Raw genomic sequence first — 13,470 nt, 5'->3', positions numbered from 1 at the left:
GTTGTCATACTAATTACACTCCAAATGCCAATGTATGAATGTTCCAGGTCTCCTATAACTTCATGGCACTTAGTGGTGCTAGAAATTTGTCAGCTTGAAGGATGTAAAAATAACTTTTATTGATTTAGAACAGTGTCAGTTGTTTCTACGTGATATTGGCTGATCAATACACACACACACACACACACACACACATATATTCTTCCTCATGCTATCTTTTTTCTGTTTTTATTTTATATAAACGAAGGTTGTACTATACAGCTTTAGAAAACAAGAATATTTCTTCCTTAAAAATTAAATTTTTTTAAATGTTTATTTATTTTTGAGAGGGAGAGAGACAGGGTATGAGCAGGGGAGGGGCAGAGAGACAGGGAGACACAGAATTGAAAGCTCTGAGCTGTCAGCACAGAGCCTGATGCAAGGCTCAAACCCACAAACCGCGAGATCATTACCTGAGCCAAAGTCAGACACTCAACTGACTAAGCCACCCAGGCGTCCCTCTTCCTTAAAATTTTAGTCAGTCACATATAAAACTGTTTTGGTAAGGTAAACAAAGTTAATTAATTATTGATAAGGTATAGCTTATATTTCTTTTTAAGTTAGTGCTCATGTAAAGTAGTGTAAAATTTTCTTACTGTCAGTGTATTGTATTTCTGTGGTTATGTCATATTTCAAATAGAATTTCAAGTATTTTGTATTTGTGCAAATTCCTTATGTTTCTTTATTTGTGCTTCCTGTCTGTCTGTCTCTCTTTTTACTTGCATAGTCTTCCACTCGTCTGTTTTATTAGTAATTCTGAAGAATGAGCTTTGGTTTTGGTACTTCTTTCCCTTGTCTGTTACTTCTCATTTCCTAATTTTCCGCTTTTCTATTATTACTGGCGTCTGTACCATTTGGGGGAGGATTCAGTCTCCATTCTTTCCAACTTTTTAAATTCAGTGCTAACGGTTATTAATACGTCATTTTTCTTATGTTAAAAAAATATGCATCGCAGTTATGAATTTTCCTCTGAGTACCAGTTTGTCTTCATCTTACAAATGTTGATGTGCTGTACTCTGGATATTTTACTAGTACTTTTATGAAGCAGACTCCCAAACCGTATCGGACAAAACCTTTTCTCGGGTATTTATTGCAGTCTTTGGGCAGAGCCTTATCTCATTTTCATTTCATACACAAGTGACAACATTTCCAAATTACACTGGATGTAAAACTTGGAATTTGATGGCATTTCCTATGCAACTGAGTAAGATAAAAAAATCCCCAGTAAAAATGCCCCGCCATATAGAAGGGTACCATATATAATTACAAAACTTTCTTAGGCAACCAATAGGCTGTAGCAAATTAGAGATACCTTACTAAAATAACTTAGCTAATAGGAAATGTCTGCAGAGAAAATAGAGGTAAAACCTTTCTATGGTGTATAAAAGTGGAAAGGATCTTATGGATCACATAGATCATGTTTTATTTTACGTAGGCAGATTGAGTCTCAGGGAGATTGAAAGACTTTCTCAATTTCACAAAATAATGGGTTGGAGATTCAGGCCTAAACACTCTCTGTGTAGTTGTTGCCTTATTGTGATTGCTAATTTTACACCATATTTCCTCCTGCCTTCTGTTCTAAGAAATGAGGATCAATGGGTTTGTACATCTATTGAAAATTCTTTAATGTTACTGTATGACTCCTTCTTTATGGATGGTTTAGTTAGCCACAAAGCCCATTGATAGAACTACAGAAAGAAGGCATAGACATTGAATCCACTTGCTGGAAAAGCACACATACGACAACTTTACTAATTCACTTCCTGATGACCCCTGCAAAGTCTTCTACGTTTTCTAAACCTCGAGTCCCCTTCCCGCGATTCTCTTCCATTCTATTCATTGCTTTTCTTTCTCATTCATGAGGCTTAACTTTAAACGTCACCTTGGGGAGGGTTTTCCTGACAAGATCATCTAAAGGAGGCTCCACACCTACTCTCCATTATTCTCTCCCTTAATCTTGCAAACGTTGTACTCCTTCCTCATAACACCCTACGTGGAATTATTTTATTGATTAACTAGTTTATGTATTTGTCTCTATTTCCCATTTAAATGTATATTTCATGTCTAGGTCCAGTGCATGTCACAGTTCTGGTCATTGTAGGTTCTCAGCGGAAGCTAGAGGCTTGTTTAAATAAATATAAAAATCTTCAATAGGCGTTTAATGAGTAGAGGTGATATCAGTGGAATATTTGGCAAAAAATGAGGTGTTATATTTAGGTGACATCCCTAAACTAAATTAGGGAAACATATGAGAGTTCTGGTAATGATCATTATACCTCTAGGACAAAGACTTTTAAAATAATGATGGATAATTTCATTTCCAGTAATGATGGACTAAGTTATTTGGACAAATTTCTTTTTTTTTAACCCTCAGGAAAAATAAAATAGCTGAATGAAATATAAATACTATCTTTTAAAAGCATCAAAGGGCTAACAAGATAGTGACTAATTACTTGGTAGAGAGCTGTAAGATTTTGGGAATCCAGGGATGGATTCTACCAGTAGAGGCTACTTTTGCCCTCATCATATTCAGATACAGGGAGGTAACAGACAGGTTGGGCTGTCAGCTGAAGAGATAAAAGTCTGATTGCAGATTCTGTCAAGAGGCAAGATTTGGTGAGCTTCCTACCACTCTGGGCTGAAACTCTAAGGGCTCTAGCTTGAGAGTAAAGGTGACAGTTTTGTATCATTTTACTCTCCAGAAAATCTCAGCATTAAACTAGGCTAAATGGTCAAAAATAGTACGCCCCAGATTCTGGCAAAAGTAGATGAAAATCTTCAATTCAGGAAGACAACTTTAATCATGTCTCAAATTATTAATAAAAGTCCGCTTTCAAAAACAATGCCTAGCACACAATCAGAGATAATTAGACACACAAAGAATGAAATGCCATAAGAGAAAGAAACAGTAAAAATAATTCTGCTTGGAAACAGACACCGTGGAGTCCAAATAATAGAATTATTGGACAACTAGATAGACTATATGCAACATTTCTGCTTACTATGTTCAGTGAGATAAAAGTCAAGCTTCAAAATGTTAGCAGAAAACTAGAAACCATAAAAACTTATACCATAGATTTAAAAAAAACCCAATACGCATTCTAGAACTAAAAAAGAAAAAAAAAAACCTGAATAAATAAGCTTAACAGCAGCTTAGACAGAGTTGAAGAGAGAATCGTTAAACAAGAAGATAGGTCAGAAGTCTGCAAAATGAGGCATAGAAAGAAAACAAAAGGTATAAAATATAGAATAACAGACAATAGATACAGAGTGGTGGTGTCCATCAGAAACCTCTTCAATGATAAATTCTTCTATATTTGTCCAATACAGTGCCACTAGACACACGAGGCTCTGGAGTACTTGAAATGTGGCTCTGAGACTGAAGAACTGACTTTTAAATTGTATGCAATTTTAGTTAAACTTAAATTTATAGAACCACTTAGGCTAGAGACTAATGTAATGAACAGTGCTGAAATAGAGGACGCATATAGAAAGTTTAAAATAATATCACTTCTTGGCCTTTTGACTAAGATCAAGTGTAGAAAGTTTAAAATATGTGTAGTAGGAGTACCAGAAACAAAAGAGAGAGGAAATGAAGCAGAGGCAATATTTGAAGAGGTAATGGTTCAAAAGTTTTCAGAACTGATGAAAGACACTAATCCAAAAATTCAAGAAATTCATAAAATCTCAAGGAGGAATTAAAAAAAATTATTTTAGGCATGCCTTAGTGATTTTGAAGTAAACCAAATGCAAACAGAAAAAAAATAAGAGAAGGCAGAGAAAAAAAAAAAAGATTCCCTTCAAACAAAGAGCATTTAAACTGAGTTGACATCTCAACAGCTACGATGGAAGCCAGACAACAGTGAGATGATATATTCAATGTGCCGAAAGAAAATAACTATCCTATCCTAGAACTCCATACCCAGAGAACGTATCTTTCAAGAAGGTGAAATAAAGGCATTTAAGACCTAGAAAAACAAAGACAGTGTAGCACTAGCAGATGCTGCCAGTGGAAATTATAAAATGATTCCAGATGGGAGGTAAAACATGAAAGAAACAAGAACAAAGAAAATAATAAATACGTGGGTAAATTATAAGAAAAAATGTGATACGAAACACAAACAATAACTTATTGTGGGCTTTTCCTTCCTTTCTCTCTTTCTCTCTCTCAACAATTTAACATCGCACTTCACATTTTATGTTAAAATTATTTACCACTACTACTGGACTTCTTACTCTTTTGGGTCAGAGACCTTTATTAAAGTGTTTAATGAGGCTCTACAGCATTAATGTTTGTTGTGAGACAAACGGATGAATGAATGGAGCAAAGGAAGTTATTTCTTTGTTCCCTGGTAATGTGGCAAGCATATTAAAAAGCAATGAACTTCACAGAGCGACTACTGAGTAGCCGAGTTTCAAAATCATCATGGGTGGCACTTGAACCTTTCCAAATACTATCATAGACTTGATGTTTCTGAAATATGAGTCTTAACAATAAAGTTTTCTGGAGTCAATTCCGGAGAGCCCATTCCAGCTTTTGGCTTTAATCAAGCTACCTCAACTCCCTAATCTTTATTTTCTTTATCTTTGACCCATTTTGCATCGTGGTTAGTGTGCGTAAAACCACATTTGGATCCTTTTCATTAACTTCCCTGAAATGTTACGCACTCCTTGGCAGTGTACGCGGAGATACTTTCTTTGACTTCATTTTCATTGTTGTTTCCTTTCCAATGGTTTCGGTACTTCCTCAGGAATACAGTTAAGTCTACAAATTGTATCCTGTTTCCTCCTCTCTCCCTTTGTCCTTTCCATCTTCAGTCTTAGAGAACTTCTCAAATTGTGCTTCCTGTCCGCATCTTAAGCTCAAGCCGTTTTGCTTCTGTTCTTTGCTGCCTTGACTGGAGACTTCATTGTCATAGTCCTTGAAATCTTCCCTCGTCTCCTCCTTTTGTTTTTCCCGTCTAATTTTGTTAATACCTTTCCTGACAGATTATTTTGTAGACATACCCTTGTATCTGATTAAATGGCTTTAAAGTGTTTTGTAGTTTGCTCATTCCTGAAGGAGAGGAAATTTGTCAAGATCTGGTAATTGTCAACCAACTGGGTGTATAATCCCCATTTGGAGGAAAATTTATTTCTGGGTGTTGTGGTAGATTAGCTCGTTGTTCAGTCCCTCACCCTCTTTCATGGGAAGCGTATCGTTCCCTACCCCAGAGGGCAAGTTAATTGCCCACCTAGACCACTTTTCTTTCCTTTTTTTTAAAAAATTTTTTTTTTAACATTTATTTATTTTTGAGACAGAGACAGAGCATGAATGGGGGAGGGGCAGAGAGAGAGGGAGACACAGAATCGGAAGCAGGCTCCAGGCTCTGAGCCATCAGCCCAGAGCCTGACGCGGGGCTCGAACTCACGGACCGCGAGATCGTGACCTGAGCGAAGTCGGACGCTTAACTGACTGAGCCACCCAGGCGCCCCAACCACTTTTCAATATCTAGTCAGCATTCAAATAATTGGGTACTGCTGTACAGGAGGTGGCTTCTTCCACTCCAGTGGATACTCTAAGAGATAAATGTGTGACCAACCGCTGTCTGTATTATGTATCGTATTGCTGCCGGGAGTCTTCCTATCGACTTCCTGCCAAAGCCGCGTACTTCTGCAGCACACCTCAGCAATGCGCCCTCATAGCTCCCCTTTTTCCCAGTTTTCCAATTGTTTCCAGGAAGTCAAAGTCTTCAGAAGTTGTGATAAGAAAATAAAAGTACTCTGCCTCAGAAAGTTAGAAGTCATAAAGTAGAGAGGAATTCCCTAATTTGCTTCTCGATTCAGACTTTTCTGGGTGAGTTTTCCGTTTCCACTCGTAAGCCAAGGGTCCACCCCTGTTGAGGTTTCTCACCCCAAGCCCATTAGAATTACAGACCCTTGAATTTCTCTTCTGTGAGTTTTGGTCCTGTTGTGAACCTGGCTGTTCTGCACATGCACCTGTGTTTCTTGTGATTGGACTAGGAGAACTGAGTCCAGAACTCCCAGTCAGATGCCATTTTAAATTCAGGATGGTGCCTCTACGTCTAACTAGTAAAATGTGCCTGTCTCCTAGAATATTCTGTATTTTAGACTCCTCCCTGGGTCGATGTTCCTTTTTTCCTTGTTATTGTAAATTGTTGAAGTCTGACTCTGTTTGTGAGTGTTCAGACTTTTAAAAATGAAATTTGGATTAAAGACAGGATTTTGGAATCCGTGGCCCTCTTGTGCTTCCGAAGATTCAGCCCAGGTTCCCAAGGGAGCATCTTTTCCAACACTTTCTTATGAAAAATTTCAACTATGCAGCAAAGTGGAAAGAATTGCACGGTGAACAGCCTTACGCCTACCATCTATTGTGGCATTAACACTTTACTCACCTTGTCATGTTATCTATACCTCTATCCATCAATTAATGCATCCCAGTTTTGGATACATTTCAAAGTAAATTGTAGACACTAATATACGCCCTCCTAAGTACTTCAGCATGTGTATTATCGGGAAGAGATCATTATTTGTTTACAATTCTTTTTCTTTTTTTGTGTGAAATTTACATGTCATGGAACATGTAAATCAAGTACGATGTACTTTCGCTGAGTTTTGCAAGTGCATACAAGGAAGTACCCTCTTGCCCCTTAACAAGGGCACATTTTTAGCATATAATAATCCAATCAAAATAGAATAGGGGCAGTTTCCATCAGAAGGATCCGCAGAATAACTCAGTCCCCCCATTACCTTTGTGTGCCAGCAGAAAGGGAACTCTTCCTTGCAATTTCTTAGCCTTTGTACTTTTGTCATAGAATTTAGTATTCAGGAGCATGGAGGAAAAAGAACCAAATAGAGACAGAAAAAAACCGTGTCATCATTAAAAATAAACAGACACAAATATGTCAGAGGGCAGAGGCAGGCATTTCATTGTGCAAGTGATTTATGGGGGAAGCTAATTTTAAACAAGCTTAGGCTGTGCGGTGCCTCGCAGCCAAACAAACAGGCAAAGCGCCCTTCCGACAGCAGCCCGGAGCTGCTGATCTCCTCAAGAAGTAATCTCATTTCCTCGGTGGTGTCAAAGGCAGTAAGTCAAAGTCTTTTTTTTTTTTGTTTGCCTTCTGAGAAAACCCTGGTCCAGTCACTGAACGCAGACCCCGTTAATGCCACAGAGTAATGAGGATTAAGGCTATGAGACCATGGCCTACCCCCCAAGAGTAAAAGCCACCAAACACCACACAGATACATTAACAACAATTAAAGCAGAGGACTTCCCTCTGTTGCTTCCGCGTTGTGGGCTTCTTTTCCTTAAAAATGGCACTTGAGTGTGAGATACAGACAGGATAGCTACCGGCGAAATTTGTGCACGGCACCGTGGCCTGGGTACCCGTGTCTAGCGTGGAACAGCGGTCGGGCAGGACTGTGATGCGAGTGGGGTGGCAGCCAGGTAGTGTGTGTGTCTCTCTCTTTCAAGAATAAAAATAAACATTAAAAAAAAAAGTCTAGGGAGAGATTGGGAAGACCCAGTAAGGGAACTAGATTGTTTCCCCTGGACGCAGTCAACAGGGCTGATATTCTAAAGGATTCCAGCAGCCTGTGAGGCGTGCATACTGACAAATGAGAACTGGTTCCACGCAACAGGAATTGGTTCCTGCCGGGTCCTGTTTGGCCAAGTATGGATTCTTACACTCCTGAGTAAGAGTGGGAGGTCGGGGGGCTGCGTGGGGGTGCTGGAAGGTGAGGGCATTAGCAGAGAGTTTGGGGGTTGCTCAGAGCAGAGGCTCTTTATCAGTTGTTGTGGGAGCACTTGACCAAGCCACAGTCAGTATGCCCTCCTGGTGCCTGCCCGCTCACTGGCGGACCTGCCCAGCAGGTGGACAGGGGACCGGGGTTAGGAAGCACCTCTCGGCTGCTGAGCGCCTTCAAACGTGCAGGTTCCCCGTGGAGGAGGTGACAGTCACGTGCGTGGAGAGCGAGAAGTGGCCTTGATCACCTTAAAGGAGCTTTCCCCCTGAAGGTTGCTTAGAAGGGAGATGGGACCACAGTAGAGAGAGTGCGTGGTGGAGTAGAAACAAAAAAATCATGGCGTTCTCGGGCTACGGACCTTGGCGGCAGACTGTGTCTGTGGATGACCCCTTCTTGGATTATGTACTGTTTTTAAGTGCGTAAACTGGATTCATGGAATTGCTAAGGAAACCAATGATACCTAAGTAGAGTTAGCAAAATATTTTTTTAAAAAGTAACACATTCAATAGCCAATGCTAGTATCACTCCTAACAGCTACCATAATTTTCCTAATTTTGAAACAGTGCCAACCATAAACAGCATTTTGTAGTGTCTTTGCAGTCCTGGCATAACACAAAGCCATCTGCAGTTTCATTGGTGACAAAGTCGTAAGTGCTGATAAAATGGAAGGAATCGAAGTGGAAGGAAAGGCTGCATTTCCATTCGTACGTCCACATGCATAATTGATGGACATGGCCAATTTCAGTCAGGGATTAGTGAAAGTAAGTCCATGAATATTTTTTTTTATCCCATCCAAGTTGAAGGACCCCTTTGTAGGTAGCTCTGGGTTAAAGGGCCCCCTTTCAAGGCCAGCTGGACAGTGTGTCCCCTGTATAAGGACCTGCAAGTGAAAAACACACAGGGGACAGAGTTCATTTTAAGCACCTGCCATGGCCAGAGGAACCCGCCTATAAATACGTGCTTCTCTGCCCCAAGCAGGAGGTTCGGAAGTCAACACCAGTGAGTGGTAGTGGATGAAGGAAGAAGGCAGGGTAAGGAGTTAAGAAGTCCCTTTTTCCCTGAAAAGGATTTCCCAGACTGCTTCAGGATCAAGGTGAAAGGCTTTAATTTTGAGTGAAGTTTACCGATCGGTTATTACACCGCACTGGGCGTATTCACCTCGGAACAGAGACTGTTCCGGACAGCCCAAGTGTCTGGCATTCCTTTCCCAATCTCAGAGGGAAGAGGGGAGCTCTGTGGTCTCCAGGGGTCCGTCCAGTGTCAGGGGGATAGCCTGGCCTCACCGGACAGGGTTGGAAGGACGCTCGTAGGGGAAAATGAAATTGCTTTGTAATGACACTCCTTGAGTCTTGCTAGCTCAGTATACAGTGTCTAGAATTAAAAAATAAATAAATGAAACAGCATGTAAAAATTCTGGCAGATCGCTTATTGTATCACCTTGAGGAAGTTCCTTAACCAATGTGTTTCCCCATCTGTAAGATAGGGCTAACATTGTTATATGGAAATGGCATATGTAACACCAAAAAAAAAAAAGAAAAAAAAGATTCAATGTGCTGATATACACAAATATTTAGAATAGTGCCTGGTGCTACCCAAATATTAGCTTTTGTTATTATTAAGTTACTCCGCCTTGCCACTCTCAGTTGCCTTTAGGGAACGCCCACTGAACTGTCGAGATCCGAAAATAAGACCTAGAAACCATAGTCCCAGAATCTCTGTATCTGCCTCTGGGCGGTTGGGTATTTGGGCTCATTCTCCCCTTCCTTCTCCAGCAAGAGAGAAGTCTCAACCATCTGGGTAATTTGTGCACCTCGTGCTTCCCCAGGGTCAACACCTGACCAGCCGTTCCCAGGCAGCCCCCCAGATGGTGGCCTGGGCCTCTCTCCTGTTGTATCAACTCCGAGGAAAGCTTTCCAGAACCCACTACTGGGTTCAGCCATTTCGTGAGATGAAATCCTCGGAAGCTATTTACGTGGAAAGTAGTTGTTAAACATCATGGGTAGCTAAGGGCCTTTTCAGTTGCTAAGGGAGGTGTTATGTTTAAATCCAGCAACAACAAACAAAACAGCTGGTGGAAATACCACATCTGATGTGTGCGAATGTTTCTGTTAGTCCTGGTGGAACTGAAAGAGTGTTGGGCTGGGGTCAAGCAATCCTGGACTTAAATACCCCCTATCACTCAGCGGTGGTGTGAAATTCGGTGCCTTTTGTACGTCCCTGAAAGTCTATTTCCTTTTAAATATAGCAAGGATAACCGGTAACGTCTTCCTGGTTGTGAGAATCACATGAGATAAGGCTTAGGTGTTCAATTCCTATCGATGCATTGCCTTCCCATGGGGGGGGGGGGGGTGATATTTCTCTGTCAGCCGCAGTTGTCTGTTGCGCTAGAATGAAGCTAAACACAGCCCGACCTCCTTCCTTCTTACCTTACAGATTCAGTAGTCCCTGGAAGTCCTAACACTCTTTAGTATTTCTGGCGAATTCCACATAAGAGGGCAGAAATGCAGAGTCTGTTTTCCTGCGGCTGGCTCAGCATCCCTGGCTCTGACCTCCAAGCATGCAATCTTTACATCCCATCGCTTTATCGGATAGAAACGCTCAACCCCTGCTGGTTTTCCCAAACAACCACAACAGGGCCTCTACCGACTCCTACACTGCATTAATGAGTTACATACATCACTTTGAAAGTGTAGACATCAAGACGGATTAGAGGCTCACTTCCTGGCAGCATGCAAACTCCCTGTTCTTAAATACCCTGGTCACGCTGTCACCACGGAGTGTCCCAGGCCCTCACCCATACAGTCACATATGCTCTCCATTTTGCTGGACCTCCTCCTCTTTGCACCCCTCCCCACCTTTCATCACACCACCTGTTCTTGGAGCTCACTCTCAGTGGTAGAAATAACAGTTATTTCCCTCTCGACTCTGCAGGACAGCTTCCCACAGCTTCCCAAAGGACAGCTTTCGTATCCTGACGTTTGCTGATCTGCCTGCTTGTGGATAGATCTGTCAGCTAGTGCTGAGTAAGAAACCACACCAAACTTCAAGGACTTAAAAATAAACATTGCTCACTAGTCTTTATCAGCCAGGTGGTTCAAGAGATCTAGGCTAGGCTCCACTGATCTTGGCTGGCTTTGCTCATGCGTCGTAGTCAGCGGTTTGTCGCCAAGGGGTTGCTTAATTTAGTGTGGCCTCAACTGCATGACTGACTCAAGGGTGGCTATGGAAAGGAAGGGTTTGGGGTCATGGGTCTAACATCTTCCAGAATGCTAGTCTGGGCTCATTAGCACTGCAGAGCAGGATTTCAAGAGCATGAGAACAAATGTGTACAATCTCTTGAGGCCTAGCCTCAGGACTGGTAGAGTATCACTTACACCACATCCTAGTAGCCAGAGTGAATGGTAAGACCAGTTCAGATTTAATGGAGGACAGGTAGACTCCACCTCTTGGTGGGAGGAGCCTCAAAGTCCCACGGCAAAGGGAGAGGACACAGGGAGGGGAAGTTTGGTCTATATCTGCAATCATTCTGCTGCACTCTCTCTCATCCACTCCAAGCTGGCTCTTGAAGATATGTTCATGAGGACAACCTCTTCCATGAGAGAAGTGCTGCCCACTACATTAGAGGAAAAATGATTCCATTTCCTTAAGAAAGACAATTGCACAAGTCAGTTTGATTGTTACTTTGGCCCTGTTTCCAGAAGAGGGAAAGCGGAGACTGGTTGTCTTCCTCTGAGGTAGGGGTAGATGGAGGAAAGCACAAGATTTTAAGAATAAGAGGTTTTGTGGAACTGAAACACTGTTAAAAGGCCCCTAAGGATGAAAGGCCCCGTGATGAACAAAACCTATGGTTTATTGATTTAAAGGATGACCTAAGAGCACTTTGTAGAATTGTGAAGAACCATTGATGTCTTCTATCTCCTTTCTCCTTTGCCTGTTTGCTTGAAGATTAACATAAAAGTAGATATTAAAGGGGCGCCTGGGTGGCTCAGTCGGTTAAGCGTCCGACTCTTGGTTTCTGCCCAGGTCATGATCTCATGGTTCATGAGTTCGAGTCCCAAGTCAGGCTCTGTGCTGACAGTGCAGAGCCTGCTTGGAATTCTCTCTCTGTCCCTCCCCTGCTCACCCCCTCTTTCTCAAAATAAATAAAATAAAATAAAACTTAAAAAAAAAGTCGATGTTAAAGATCCATAGACAATAAGGAGCTGATTGGTACGTTGGGGCCTACTGCTTTAAAATTTTTCTGCTAATATCATATATTCCCTGTTTAATAATTGAATTCAAGTTCTATAAAAGTTATTTGAAGTATGGTTACAAATTAGTACAACAGTTTCATAAGCCCTAATAAATAGTCTTAGTGTATTTTATGTAAACTATTAAAAAACTTACGTTGAGACAAAGATCTACCCTTTGGCCTAAGAAATAATTTAAAGCGGATGTAAGCAAATTGGCCCTCTCATAGATTAAAAAAAAAAAAAAAAAAGCAAACTTATCGAGATGCGATTTGACTATAAACTATTCAGCTAAAAACTGACACAGTAATTCAAATTCTGATTATATGTAGGAAATATATCTAAATATGTAAATAAGCTATATGCATACAGATACTATACCCTGAAAATTCATTAGTATGAAAAAGGGTACTATGACACACAATTTAAATCACATTTTGTGATAATTCTAATGTATAACTTTTATTAGACAGGATAAATTGCCCAGAATTAAGGATATACCATGAATTTTGAGACCTCTGTTCATGGCTGTAATGAACCTTCCATTTTTCCATGGTGACAAATAGTTTCCCAAAAAGAATTAAGAAATAAATCCAATCCTACATCATTTCTGGCTTGTTTCTATCATTCATTTATTCATCTGTTTGCTCACTCAATTCTCATTGAGCCCCTACTCTGTGCCAAGCATGGTACTATTTATATTTATGTTTATGTTTATGTTTATGTTTATGTTTATATTTATATATAAAGTGCTTTAGTTCATCATTTAAAAACTGAAATTTAGGTATTTCTCCATCTTAGAGGTAAAGAAATAAAGGCTTAGAATGTTTAAATAACTTACCTGGTAACTAACCTACCCAGGATGCTACTTTAGATATTGCTGTTTTTACAAACTGAGTTTTAATCGTGAGCTCATGGAAAAAGAGCTTACGTTTACATTGTGTACATATGTACTATGTCATATCAAATGTGTTATATGTAAAATTGAGAGAATAGCCAGGCCCCTCTATAGCCAAGAACGTTTTCCAGTACTCACTGAGTGTGCTCATATAAGAGCTATTTTGTTATCAATGAGTGATAACAGAAAATTACTGAAAATTTGTAATTGGTGCCTGAGTCAAATCTATAGCAAAGGTTCCTTGGAAACATACACTTTAGTGTAAATACCTTGGCCTGAGCTTTAGTTTTCCATTAAAAACTAAACTTCAGTGGTCTGCATTCCAGCTCAGTTTATGGGTGCCAGTTCAAGAATCTGTTCCCCGTTCATGGCAATCAGTAGACATTCCATAACGGTTTGCTGGATACAAGAGAATCCATGGAAGGTTTAATTAACTCTAACATTGTTAGGTTCCAATATCTACTTGCTGTGTGTGTGTGTGTGTGTGTGTGTGTGTTTGTGTGGTCCAAGTTCTAATATCCAATATCTGTGGATTCAAAACTGTTAATATTACCACTT

This window comes from Neofelis nebulosa, chromosome 9, assembly GCF_028018385.1.
Source record: "Neofelis nebulosa isolate mNeoNeb1 chromosome 9, mNeoNeb1.pri, whole genome shotgun sequence".
In the NCBI taxonomy this organism is placed as follows: domain Eukaryota; kingdom Metazoa; phylum Chordata; class Mammalia; order Carnivora; family Felidae; genus Neofelis; species Neofelis nebulosa.
The sequence above is the reverse complement of the archived record's forward strand: the minus strand, read 5'-3'. Positions refer to the sequence as shown.